Source organism: Arachis hypogaea, chromosome 15, assembly GCF_003086295.3.
Source record: "Arachis hypogaea cultivar Tifrunner chromosome 15, arahy.Tifrunner.gnm2.J5K5, whole genome shotgun sequence".
Taxonomy (NCBI): Eukaryota; Viridiplantae; Streptophyta; class Magnoliopsida; order Fabales; family Fabaceae; genus Arachis; species Arachis hypogaea.
This window is the reverse complement of record NC_092050.1, coordinates 122,652,080-122,664,390: the sequence shown is the minus strand read 5'-3', so window position 1 is coordinate 122,664,390 and position 12,311 is coordinate 122,652,080. Positions and strand designations below refer to the sequence as shown.

General features: G+C 39.9%; 1 non-coding gene across 1 annotated transcript; it reads right to left on the bottom strand.

The window, feature by feature from the left end:
* Window positions 1–11,991: 11,991 nt before the first annotated feature.
* On the bottom strand, window positions 11,992–12,099 carry LOC112753346 (small nucleolar RNA R71). Its single transcript, XR_003177736.1, has one exon. It is a non-coding gene; the product is annotated as a small nucleolar RNA R71 (small nucleolar RNA).
* Between the last annotated feature and the right edge of the window lie 212 nt (window positions 12,100–12,311).

Sequence of the window (12,311 nt, the reverse complement as noted above, 5' to 3'; positions counted from 1 at the left end):
CCAAAAACTGGCGTTCAACTCCACAAATGGCCTCTGCACATGGATTGCTTAATTCTCAGCCCCAGCACACACCAAGTGGGCCCCAGAAGTGGGCCTCTGCATCATCCATCATAGTTTACTCATTTGTTGTAAACCTAGGCTACTAGATTAGTATTTAAACAACTTTTAGAGACTTATTTTGTATCTCATGACATTTCAGATCTAAACTTTGTATTCTCTGACGGCATGAGTCTCTAAACCCATTGTTGGGGTGAGGAGCTCTGCTGTGTCTCGATGAATTAATGCAAGTATTTTTGTTTTCTATTCAAACACGCTTGTTCCTATCTAAGATGTTCATTCGCGCTTAACTGTGATGAAGGTGATGATCAGTGACATTCATCACCTTCCTCAAACCATGAACGTGTGCCTGACAACCACCTCCGTTCTATATCCGATTGAATGAGTATCTCTGAGATCTCTTAATCAGAATCTCCGTGGTATAAGCTAGAACTGATGGCGGCATTCATGAGAATCCGGAAAGTCTAAACCTTGTCTGTGGTATTCCGAGTAGGATTCAAGGATTGAATGACTGTGACGAGCTTCAAACTCCTGAAGGCTGGGCGTTAGTGACAGATGCAAAAGGATATTAAATCCTATTCCAACCGGATCGAGAACCAACCGGTGATTAGCCGTGCTGTGACAGAGCGCGTGAGCGTAGTTTTCACTGGAAGGATGGAAGGTAGCCATTGACAACGGTGATCCACCAACACACAGCTTGCCATAGGAGGACGTGCGTGCGTGAATCAGAAGACAGAGGAAAGCAGAGATTCAGAAGACAAAGCATCTCCAAAACTCCAACATATTCTCCATTATTGCACAACAAGTAACCTTTAATTTATGCTCTCTTGGTTATTCACAATTCATCTGATAAACATAATTGACTTTCTGACTAAGATTTACAAAATAACCATAGATTGCTTCAATCCAACAATCTCTGTGGGATTCGACCCTTACTCACGTAAGGTATTACTTGGACGACCCAGTGCACTTGCTGGTTAGTGGTACGCGTTGTGAAAAGTGTGATTCACAATTCGTGCACCAAGTTTTTGGCGCCGTTGCCGGGGATTGTTCGTGTTTGAACAACTGACGGATTATTTTGTTGCTTAGATTAGGAAAAAATTCTTTCTTTTGGTTTAGAGTCTTTTATTATTTATCCCTTGTTAAAACACTTTAAATTTATAGCTCAGTTAGTTAGAACGTGGTGTTTGTGTTCTTGGTAATTGGGTTAGAGTCTTTTATATTCTTTTCAAAACCTTCTTTTTCATAAATAATATTTTTTCTATTAAATCTTGTGCCAAACTTTAAGTTTTGGTGTTTTCTTGTTGATTTCCCTTTGGTTTTCGAAAATTTTGGTTTGGTTTTCTAAAAATTTTAAGTTTGGTGTTCTTTCTTCATGTTTTGTGTTCTTGTGAGTCTTCAAAGTGTTCTTGAGTTTTCCTTGTGTCTTGATCTTAAATTTTTAAGTTTGGTGTTCCTTGGTGTTTTCCCTCCAAAATTTTCAAAAACAAGGAGCATTAGATCTAAAAAATTTTAAATCTTGTACTATCTTATTGTTTTTCTCTCTCCTCACTAAATTCAAAAATATCTTTTCAAAATATCTCTTCTAACTTCCTAACTTCTTATCTTTTCAAAATTTGTTTCAACTAACCAACTAACTTTTGTTTGTTTCTTAACTTTTTCAAACTACTAACTAACTCTCTCTCTCTAATTTTCGAAAATATCTTCCTCTTTTTCAAAATTTCTTTTTTTTAACTAATTAATTTTTATTTTCTTTTACGAAAAAAAAATTTATTTTCAAAATTCAAATTCTTTTTAGTTATTTTATTTTATTTAAGTATTTACTTCTTATAAAATAAAATAAATAAAAAGATAAATCAGTCCAAGTTATATCCATATATCCATCATGGACATAAGTGGAAACGAACAGTCCAGGAGGACTCTGGGGTCATATTCTAACCCCTCTACTGCTTCATATGGGAGTAGCATATGCATACCCTCCATTGGAGTTAGTAGCTTTGAGTTGAATCCTCAGCTCATTATCATGGTGCAGCAAAGTTGCCAGTATTCCGGTCTTCCACAGGAAGAACCTACAGAGTTTCTGGTACAGTTTTTACAAATTGCTGACACAGTACATGATAAAGAAATAGATCAGGATGTCTACAGACTATTACTGTTTCCATTTGCTGTAAAAGATCAAGCTAAGAGGTGGTTGAATAACCAACCTAAGGCCAGCATAAGGACATGGAAACAGCTGACAGAAAATTCCTGAATCAATATTTCCCTCCAAAAAGGATGACACAGCTAAGGCTGGACATCCAAGGCTTCAAGCAAGGAGATAATGAATCTCTTTATGATGCCTGGGAGAGATACAGAGAGATGCTACGAAAATGCCCCTCTGAAATGTTTTCAGAGTGGGTTCAGTTAGACATCTTCTACTATGGGCTTGCAGAAGGAGCTCAGATGTCTCTAGACTACTCAGCTGGTGGATCTATCCATATGAGAAAAACAATTGAAGATGCTCAAGAGCTCATTGATACAGTTGCCAGGAATCAGCATCTGTATCTAAGCAGCAACCCTTCCATGAATGAAGAGGTTAAAACAGTAACTGCTGAATTCAGTACTGTAAAACAAGCTGCTGAATTCAATCAGCAATTGGATTTTCTAACAAAGCAGCTAGCTGAATTCAAAGACAGGCTACAGGAGACAAGGATAGCTAATATACATATGGACGAACAGTTTAAGCAGACAAAGCAGCAGCTATCAAGGCAAATAGCAGAAGAATGCCAAGCAGTTCAATTAAGAAGTGGGAAAACATTAAATACCCCACCTCAAGGCATCAAAAATTCAAGAAATGAGCGACCCACCAAAGATTCACCTGAGGACAGTAAGAGCCAGGGAAAAATAATTCTGGCACTAAAACGCCAGAAAATGGGTGGAAGGCTGGCGCTGAACGCCCAGACCATGCCCAAAACTGGCGTTCAGCGCCAGAAACAAGGCAGGATTGGCGTTCAACGCCAGAAATGGGCAAGAATCTGGCGTTGAACGCCCAAATGGGCAGAATCCAGCGTTGAACGCCCAAAATGGGCACATTTCTGGCGTTCAGGCGCCAGGAACAGACAGTGAGCTGGCGTCTAACGTCACTCCAGCTTCTGACCCTGGCACTCAATTGCCAGTGAGGGATCAGACACACACAAGTGCTGATAACAACCCCTCTAAAAAGGCTTCTTTAACCACTAAGGTTGAGGAATATAAAGCCAAGATACCTTATCCTCAAAAACTCCGGAAAGAGGAGCAGGATAAGCAATTTGCTCGCTTTGCAGATTATCTAAGGACTCTTGAAATAAAGATTCCATTTGCAGAGGCACTTGAGCAAATACCTTCTTATGCCAAGTTCATGAAAGAGATCTTGAGTCATAAAAAGGAGTGGAGAGAAACAGAAAGAGTTCTCCTCACTGAAGAATGCAGTGCAGTCATTCTGAAAAGCTTTCCTGAAAAGCTTAAAGACCCTGGGAGCTTTCTGATACCATGCATATTAGAAGGTGATTGCACCAAGACAGCTTTATGCGATCTTGGGCAAGCATCAACCTGATACCTGCATCCACTATCAGGAAGCTTGGCTTAACTGAAGAAGTTAAACCAACCCGGATATGTCTCCAACTTGCTGATGGTTCCACTAAATACCCATCAGGCGTGATTGAGGACATGATTGTCAGAGTTGGGCCATTCGCCTTTCCTACTGACTTTGTTGTGCTGGAGATGGAGGAGCACAAGAGTGCTACTCTCATTCTAGGAAGACCCTTCCTAGCAACTGGACGATCCCTCATTGACGTCCAACAGGGGGAAATAACCCTGAGAGTCAATGATGATGAGTTTAAGTTGAATGCTGTCAAAGCCATGCAGCATCCAGACACATCAACAGACTGCATGAAAGTTGATCTCATTGACTCTTTGGTAGAAGAAATCAACATGGCTGAGAGTCTCGAATCAGAGTTGGAAGACATCTTTAAAGATGTTCAGCCTGATTTGGAGGATTCAGAGGACATGAAAGAGCCTCTGAACTTTCTTCTGAAAGAGGAAAAACCTCCTAAACCCGAGCTCAAGCCACTACCACCATCCTTGAAATATGCATTTCTAGGAGAAGGTGATACTTTTCCAGTGATCATAAGCTCTGCTTTAAATTCACAGGAAGAGGAAGCACTTATTCAAGTGCTAAGGACACACAAGACAGCTCTTGGGTGGTCCATAGGTGACCTTAAGGGCATAAGCCCAGCTAGATGCATGCACAAAATCCTATTGGAGGATAATGCCAAGCCAGTGGTTCAACCACAGAGGCGGCTAAATCCAGCCATGAAGGAAGTGGTGCAGAAAGAGGTCACCAAATTACTGGAGGCTGGGATTATTTATCCTATTTCTGATAGCCCCTGGGTGAGCCCTGTTCAAGTCGTCCCAAAAAAGGGAGGCATGACAGTGATTCATAATGAAAAAAATGAACTGGTTCCTACAAGAACAGTTACAGGGTGGCGCATGTGTATTGACTATAGAAGACTCAATACAGCCACCAGAAAGGATCATTTTCCTTTACCATTCATAGACCAGATGCTAGAAAGACTAGCAGGTCATGAATATTACTGCTTTTTGGATGGCTACTCAGGCTATAACCAGATTGCAGTAGATCCCCAGGATCAAGAGAAAACAGCATTCACATGTCCATCCAGAGTGTTTGCTTATAGAAGGATGCCATTTGGGCTATGTAATGCGCTTGCAACCTTCCAGAGATGCATGCTCTCTATTTTCTCTGATATGGTGGAAAAATTTCTGGAAGTCTTCATGGATGACTTCTCAGTATATGGAGACTCATTCAGCTCCTGTCTTGATCACCTGAAACTTGTTCTGAAAAGATGCCAAGAAACCAACCTAGTTTTAAACTGGGAAAAGTGTCACTTCATGGTGACTGAAGGAATTGTTCTTGGGCATAAAATCTCAAACAAGGGAATAGAGGTGGATCAAGCAAAAATAGAGGTAATTGAAAAATTACCACCACCTGCCAATGTTAAGGCAATCAGAAGCTTTCTGGGGCATGCAGGATTCTATAGGAGGTTTATAAAGGATTTTTCAAAAATCGCAAAACCTCTAAGCAATCTGCTAGCTGCTGACACGCCATTTGTGTTTGACACAAAGTGCCTGCAGGCGTTTGAAACGCTGAAAGCTAAGCTGGTCACAGCACCAGTCATTTCTGCACCAGACTGGACATTACCATTTGAGCTAATGTGTGATGCCAGTGATCATGCCATTGGTGCAGTATTGGGACAGAGGCATGACAAGCTTCTGCATGTCATTTATTATGCCAGTCGCGTTCTAAATGATGCCCAGAAAAATTACACAACCACAGAAAAAGAATTACTTGCAGTGGTTTACGCCATTGACAAGTTCAGATCATACCTAGTAGGATCAAAAGTGATTGTGTACACTGACCATGCTGCTCTTAAATATCTACTCACAAAGCAGGATTCAAAACCCAGGCTCATCAGATGGGTATTGCTTCTGCAAGAGTTTGATATAGAAATAAGAGACAGAAAAGGGACAGAGAACCAAGTGGCTGATCATCTGTCCCGGATAGAGCCAGTGGAAGGGACGTCCCTCCCCTTTCTTGAGATCTCTGAGACGTTCCCTGATGAGCATCTATTTGCCATTCAGGAAGCACCATGGTTTGTCGATATTGCAAACTATAAAGCTGCAAGGTTCATACCCAAGGAGTACAATAGAATACAAAAGAAGAAATTAGTTACTGATGCAAAGTACTACTTGTGGGATGAGCCCTATCTCTTTAAGAGATGTGCAGACGGAATTATCCGTAGGTGTGTCCCCAGAGAGGAAGCACAGAGAATCCTATGGCATTGCCATGGATCTCAATATGGAGGCCATTTCAGAGGTGAGCGAACAGCCACCAAGGTCCTCCAATGTGGCTTCTATTGGCCCACACTCTATAAAGATTCCCGAGAGTTTGTACGTAATTGTGACAGTTGCCAAAGAGCTGGTAATCTGCCTCATGGTTACGCCATGCCTCAACAAGGAATCTTGGAAATAGAGTTGTTTGATGTATGGGGAATTGACTTCATGGGACCTTTCCCACCATCATATTCAAACACTTATATTCTGGTGGCAGTTGACTATGTATCAAAATGGGTTGAGGCTATTGCCACACCCACCAATGATACTAAAATAGTGCTGAAGTTCCTCCAGAAACATATCTTTAGCAGGTTTGGTGTCCCTAGAGTGTTAATCAGTGATGGGGGCACTCACTTCTGCAATAAACAGCTTTACTCTGCCATGGTTCGGTATGGAATTCGCCACAAGGTGGCCACTCCATATCATCCACAAACCAATGGGCAAGCTGAAGTCTCTAACAGAGAATTAAAGAGAATCCTGGAACGGACAGTAAATACCCGTAGAAAGGATTGGGCACGGAGCTTGGATGATGCTCTGTGGGCTTACAGAACAGCATTCAAGACCCCTATAGGGACCTCTCCATACCAACTCGTGTATGGTAAGGCATGTCACCTGCCCGTGGAACTGGAACATAAGGCCTACTGGGCAACCAGATTCCTAAACTTTGATGCCAAATTAGCAGGAGAAAAACGATTGCTCCAGCTAAATGAGCTAGAGGAATTCAGATTCACAGCTTTCGAAAATGCCAAGCTTTATAAAGAAAAATAAAAAAATTGGCATGACAGAAAGCTGTCATCTAGAATCTTTGAACCAGGACAGAAGGTTCTGTTGTTTAACTCTAGACTCAGGCTATTCCCCGGGAAACTGAAATCCCGGTGGAGGGGACCATACGTGATTACAAGTGTATCACCATATGGTTATGTGGAGCTTCAAGATATTGATTCTGATAAGAAGTTCATTGTCAATGGACAGAGAATCAAGCATTATCTAGAAGGCAACATTGAGCAAGAATGCTCAAGGCTGAAGCTAGATTAAAAGCTCAGCAAGGTCCAGCTAAGGACATTAAAGAAGCGCTTGTTGGGAGGCAACCCAATTTTTATTTACTTTCATGGTTTTTCATGTTTTATTAGGTTCATGATCATGTGGAGTCACAAAACAAATAGTAAAAATTGAAAACGGAATCAAAAACAGCAGAAGAAAAATCACACCCGGGAGGAAGCACCTGTCTAGCGTTCAACGCCAGAACAGAGCATGGTTCTGGCGCTGAACGCCCAAAATGGGCACCAACCTGGCGCTGAACGCCCAGAGTTGTGTGCAAGGGAATTTTGCATGCCTAAATTGGTGCAGGGATGTAAATGCCTTGACACCTCAAGATCTGTGGACCCCATAGGATCCCCACCTTCCCTCCTCATAATCCTAGTTTTTTTTCCACATCTATTCCTTCCTCTTTTGCTCGAGGGCGAGCAACATTCTAAGTTTGGTGTGGTAAAACAATTATGTGAAGGATCTATAGCTCAGTGGTAGAACATGTGGCTGCAAATCAAGAGATCCCTGAAATACCTCAGGGGATGCACTTCCCTCCACATAATTATTGGAAGCAACTGAGGATAGAAACACCAAAAATCACTAGGAATCAAGCCACAAAGGCAAGGAAGAGACATAAAAGAGCTCAAGAACATCATTGGTGCCTCAAGAAGGAAATGCCATCATCACTAAGGTGGACTCATTCCTTGTTCTTACTTTCTCTGTTTTTCGTTTTCTCTATGTTAAGTGCTTATCTATGTTTGTGTCTTCATTACATGATCATTAGTAGTAATTAGTGTCTAGTTTGATTTTATCCCCAATTAAGTTATAGTCTATTTTTCTCATCATCAGCAAACATGAATAAAATAGTAGATCTTTTGAATAAGAGGTAATAAAATTTCGAGTTTTTAATAAGAAAAATTCTAATTAGTAACATGTGGTGGCAATGCTTTCTGTCTTCTGAATGAATGCTTGAACAGTGCATATGTCTTTTGAATTTGTTGTTTAAGACTGTTAAATATGTTGGCTCTTGAAAGAATGATGAACATGAGACATGTTATTGATAATCTGAAAAATCATAAAAATGATTCTTGAAGCAAGAAAAAGCAGCAAAGAACAAAGCTTGCAGAAAAAAAAAAAAGGAAAAAGAAAAAGCAAGCAGAAAAAGCCAAAAGCTCTTAAAACCAAGAGGCAAGAGCAAACAGCCAATAACCCTTAAAACTAAAAGGCAAGGGAAAATAAAAAGGATCCCAAGGCTTTGAGCATCAGTGGATAGGAGGGCCTAAAGGAATAAAACCCTGGTCTAAGCAGCTAAACCAAGCTGTCCCTAACCATGTGCTTGTGGCGTGAAGGTGTCAAGTGAAAACTTGAGACTGAGCGGTTAAAGTCAAGGTCCAAAGCAAAAAGAAGAGTGTGCTTAAGAACTCTGGACACCTCTAATTGGGGACTTTAGCAAAGCTAAGTCACAATCTAAAAGGTTCACCCAATTATGTGTCTGTGGCATTTATGTATCCGGTGGTAATACTGGAAAACAAAGTGCTTAGGGCCACGGCCAAGACTCATAAAATAGCTGTGTTCAAGAATCATCACACTGAAATAGGAGAATCAATAACACTATCTGAATTCTAAGTTCCTATAGATGCCAATCACTCTGAGCTTCAATGGATAAAGTGAGATGCCAAAACTGTTCAGAAGCAAAAAGCTACTAGTCCCGCTCATCTAATTAGAGTCTGAGCTCCACTCAAAAACTCTGAGATATTATTGCTTCTCAACCTATTAGTCTTCTATTTTATTTATCTAGTTGCTTGAGGACAAGCAACAGTTTAAGTTTGGTGTTGTGATGAGCGGATATTTTATACACTTTTTGGGGTTAATTTCATATAGTTTTGAGTATGTTTTAGTTAGTTTTTAGTCTATTTTCATTAGTTTTTAGGAAAAATTCATATTTTGGGATTTTACTATGAGTTGTGTGTTTTTCTGTAATTTCAGGTATTTTTCTGGCTGAAATTGAAGGAGCTGAGCAAAAATCTGATTCAGGCTGAAAAAGGACTGCTGATGCTGTTGGATTCTGACCTCCCTGCACTCAAAGTGGATTTTCTGGAGCTACAAAACTCGAAATGGCATGCTTCCAATTGCGTTGGAAAGTAGACATCCAGGGCTTTCCAGCAATATATAATAGTCTATACTTTGCACAAGGATAGACGACATAAACTGGCGTTCAACGCCAGTTCTCTGCCCAATTCTGGCGTCCAGCGCCAGAAAAGGATCAAAAGCTGGAGTTGAACGCCCAAACTGGCACAAAAACTGGCGTTCAACTCCACAAATGGCCTCTGCACGTGGATTGCTTAATTCTCAGCCCCAGCACACACCAAGTGGGCCCCAGAAGTGGGCTTCTGCATCATCCATCATAGTTTACTCATTTGTTGTAAACCTAGGCTACTAGATTAGTATTTAAACAACTTTTAGAGACTTATTTTGTATCTCATGACATTTCAGATCTAAACTTTGTATTCTCTGACGGCATGAGTCTCTAAACCCCATTGTTGGGGGTGAGGAGCTCTGCTGTGTCTCGATGAATTAATGCAAGTATTTCTGTTTTCTATTCAAACACGCTTGTTCCTATCTAAGATGTTCATTCGCGCTTAACTGTGATGAAGGTGATGATCAGTGACATTCATCACCTTCCTCAAACCATGAACGTGTGCCTGACAACCACCTCCGTTCTATATCCGATTGAATGAGTATCTCTGAGATCTCTTAATCAGAATCTCCGTGGTATAAGCTAGAACTGATGGTGGCATTCATGAGAATCCGGAAAGTCTAAACCTTGTCTGTGGTATTCCGAGTAGGATTCAAGGATTGAATGACTGTGACGAGCTTCAAACTCCTGAAGGCTGGGCGTTAGTGACAGATGCAAAAGGATATTAAATCCTATTCCAACCGGATCGAGAACCAACCGGTGATTAGCCGTGCTGTGACAGAGCGCGTGAGCGTAGTTTTCACTGGAAGGATGGAAGGTAGCCATTGACAACGGTGATCCACCAACACACAGCTTGCCATAGGAGGACGTGCGTGCGTGAATCAGAAGACAGAGGAAAGCAGAGATTCAGAAGACAAAGCATCTCCAAAACTCCAACATATTCTCCATTACTGCACAACAAGTAACCTTTAATTTATGCTCTCTTGGTTATTCACAATTCATCTGATAAACATAATTGACTTCCTGACTAAGATTTACAAAATAACCATAGATTGCTTCAATCCAACAATCTCTGTGGGATTCGACCCTTACTCACGTAAGGTATTACTTGGACGACCCAGTGCACTTGCTGGTTAGTGGTACGCGTTGTGAAAAGTGTGATTCACAATTCGTGCACCATATACAAACTTCTAAGTTTGGTGTCTTGCATGCATTGTTCATTTAATCTTAGTTTCCCATGTTTAGTTGCATTTTGATTGATTTCTCATCTTTAAAAATTCAAAAAAAAAAATTTTTTTTAGAAAAAAAAATTATGTCTTTTAAAGCCAATAACACAGAGAATTGAAGATTCAGAACATACAGCAGAGGAATCACACAGAAAAAGCTGGCCGTTCAAAACACCCAGTGAAGAAGGAAAACTGGCGTTTAAACGCCAGCCAGGATACCTGGCTGGGCGTTTAATGCCCAAAAAGGTAGAGTTGTGGGCGTTAAACGCCAGAATGGATACCATTCTGGGCGTTTAACACCAGGATGACACTAGAGGGAAGATTTTATTTTTAATTCACATTTTTTTTCAAGTTTTCATAATTTTTTAAAATCAAATCTTTTTCAAATCATATCTTTTCAATCATATATTGTCAAAATCAATTTCTTTCCATTTTCAAAAATACTTGCTAACAATTAATGATTTGATTCAACATTTCAAGAATGTTGCCTTTTCTGTTGAGAAAGGTTTAATGTTTGAATCATATCTTTTCTTGTGAGCCAAGTCATTAATTTAAAAAAAAAATTAAATCTTTTTTTAAATTGTTTTTCAATCATATCTCTTCAATCATATCTTTTTAAAACCATAACTTTTCAATCATATCTTCTTAATCACATCTTTTTCAAAATAGTTTTCAATCATATCTTTTTTATTTCTAATTTCAAAATCTTTTTCAAAAATCACTTTGTTACTTTCTCAACTTTAATTTTCAAAAATCATTCATCATATTTTTCAAAATTTCTTTTAATTATTTCAAAATCTTTTACTTTATTTTCGAAAAATTCTTCTCCTCTTCTCACATCCTTCTATTTAAAGACTAACACTCCTCCATAATCAATAATTCGAATTCTATCTCTCTTGATAAGTTCAAATTCTTCTACCTTCTCCTTCTATTCTTCTTTTCCTCTGACACCTCAAGGAATCTCTATACTGTGACATAGAGGATTCCATATTTTCTTGTTCTCTTCTCTTTCATATGAGCAGGAGCAAAGACAAAGGCATTCTTGTTGAGGCTGATCCTGAACCTGAAAGGACCTTAAAGCGAAAGCTAAGAGAAGCTAAGGCACAAATCTCTATAGAGAACCTAACAGAAATCTTCAAACAAGAAGAAGACATGGCAGCCGAAAACAACAACAATGCCAACAATGCAAGGAAGGTGCTGGGTGACTTTACTGCACCTACTCCCGACTTCTATGGGAGAAGCATCTCTATCCCTGCCATTGGAGCAAACAACTTTGAGCTTAAGCCTCAATTAGTTTCTCTAATGCAACAGAATTGCAAGTTTCATGGACTTCCATTAGAAGATCCTCATCAATTTTTAGCTGAATTCTTGCAAATCTGTGACACTGTCAAGACCAATGGGGTTGATCCCGAGGTCTACAAACTTATGCTCTTTCCTTTTGTTGTAAGAGACAGAGCTATAATATGGTTGGATTCACAACCTAAGGAAAGCCTGAACTCTTGGGAAAAGCTAGTCAATTCCTTCTTGGCAAAGTTCTTTCCACGTCAAAAATTGAGTAAGCTTAGAGTGGAAGTCCAAACCTTCAGACAGAAGGAAGGAGAATCCCTCTATGAAGCTTGGGAAAGATACAAACAATTGATCAGAAAGTGTCCTTTTGACATGCTTTCTGAATGGAGCATCATAGGTATCTTCTATGATGGTCTATCTGAACTGTCCAAGATGTCATTGGACAGCTCTACTGGAGGATCTCTTCATCTGAAGAAGATGCCTACAGAAGTTCAGGAACTCATTGAAATGGTTGCAAATAACCAATTCATGTACACCTCTAAAAGGAACCCTGTGAACAATGGGACGAATCAGAAGAAAGGAGTTCTTGA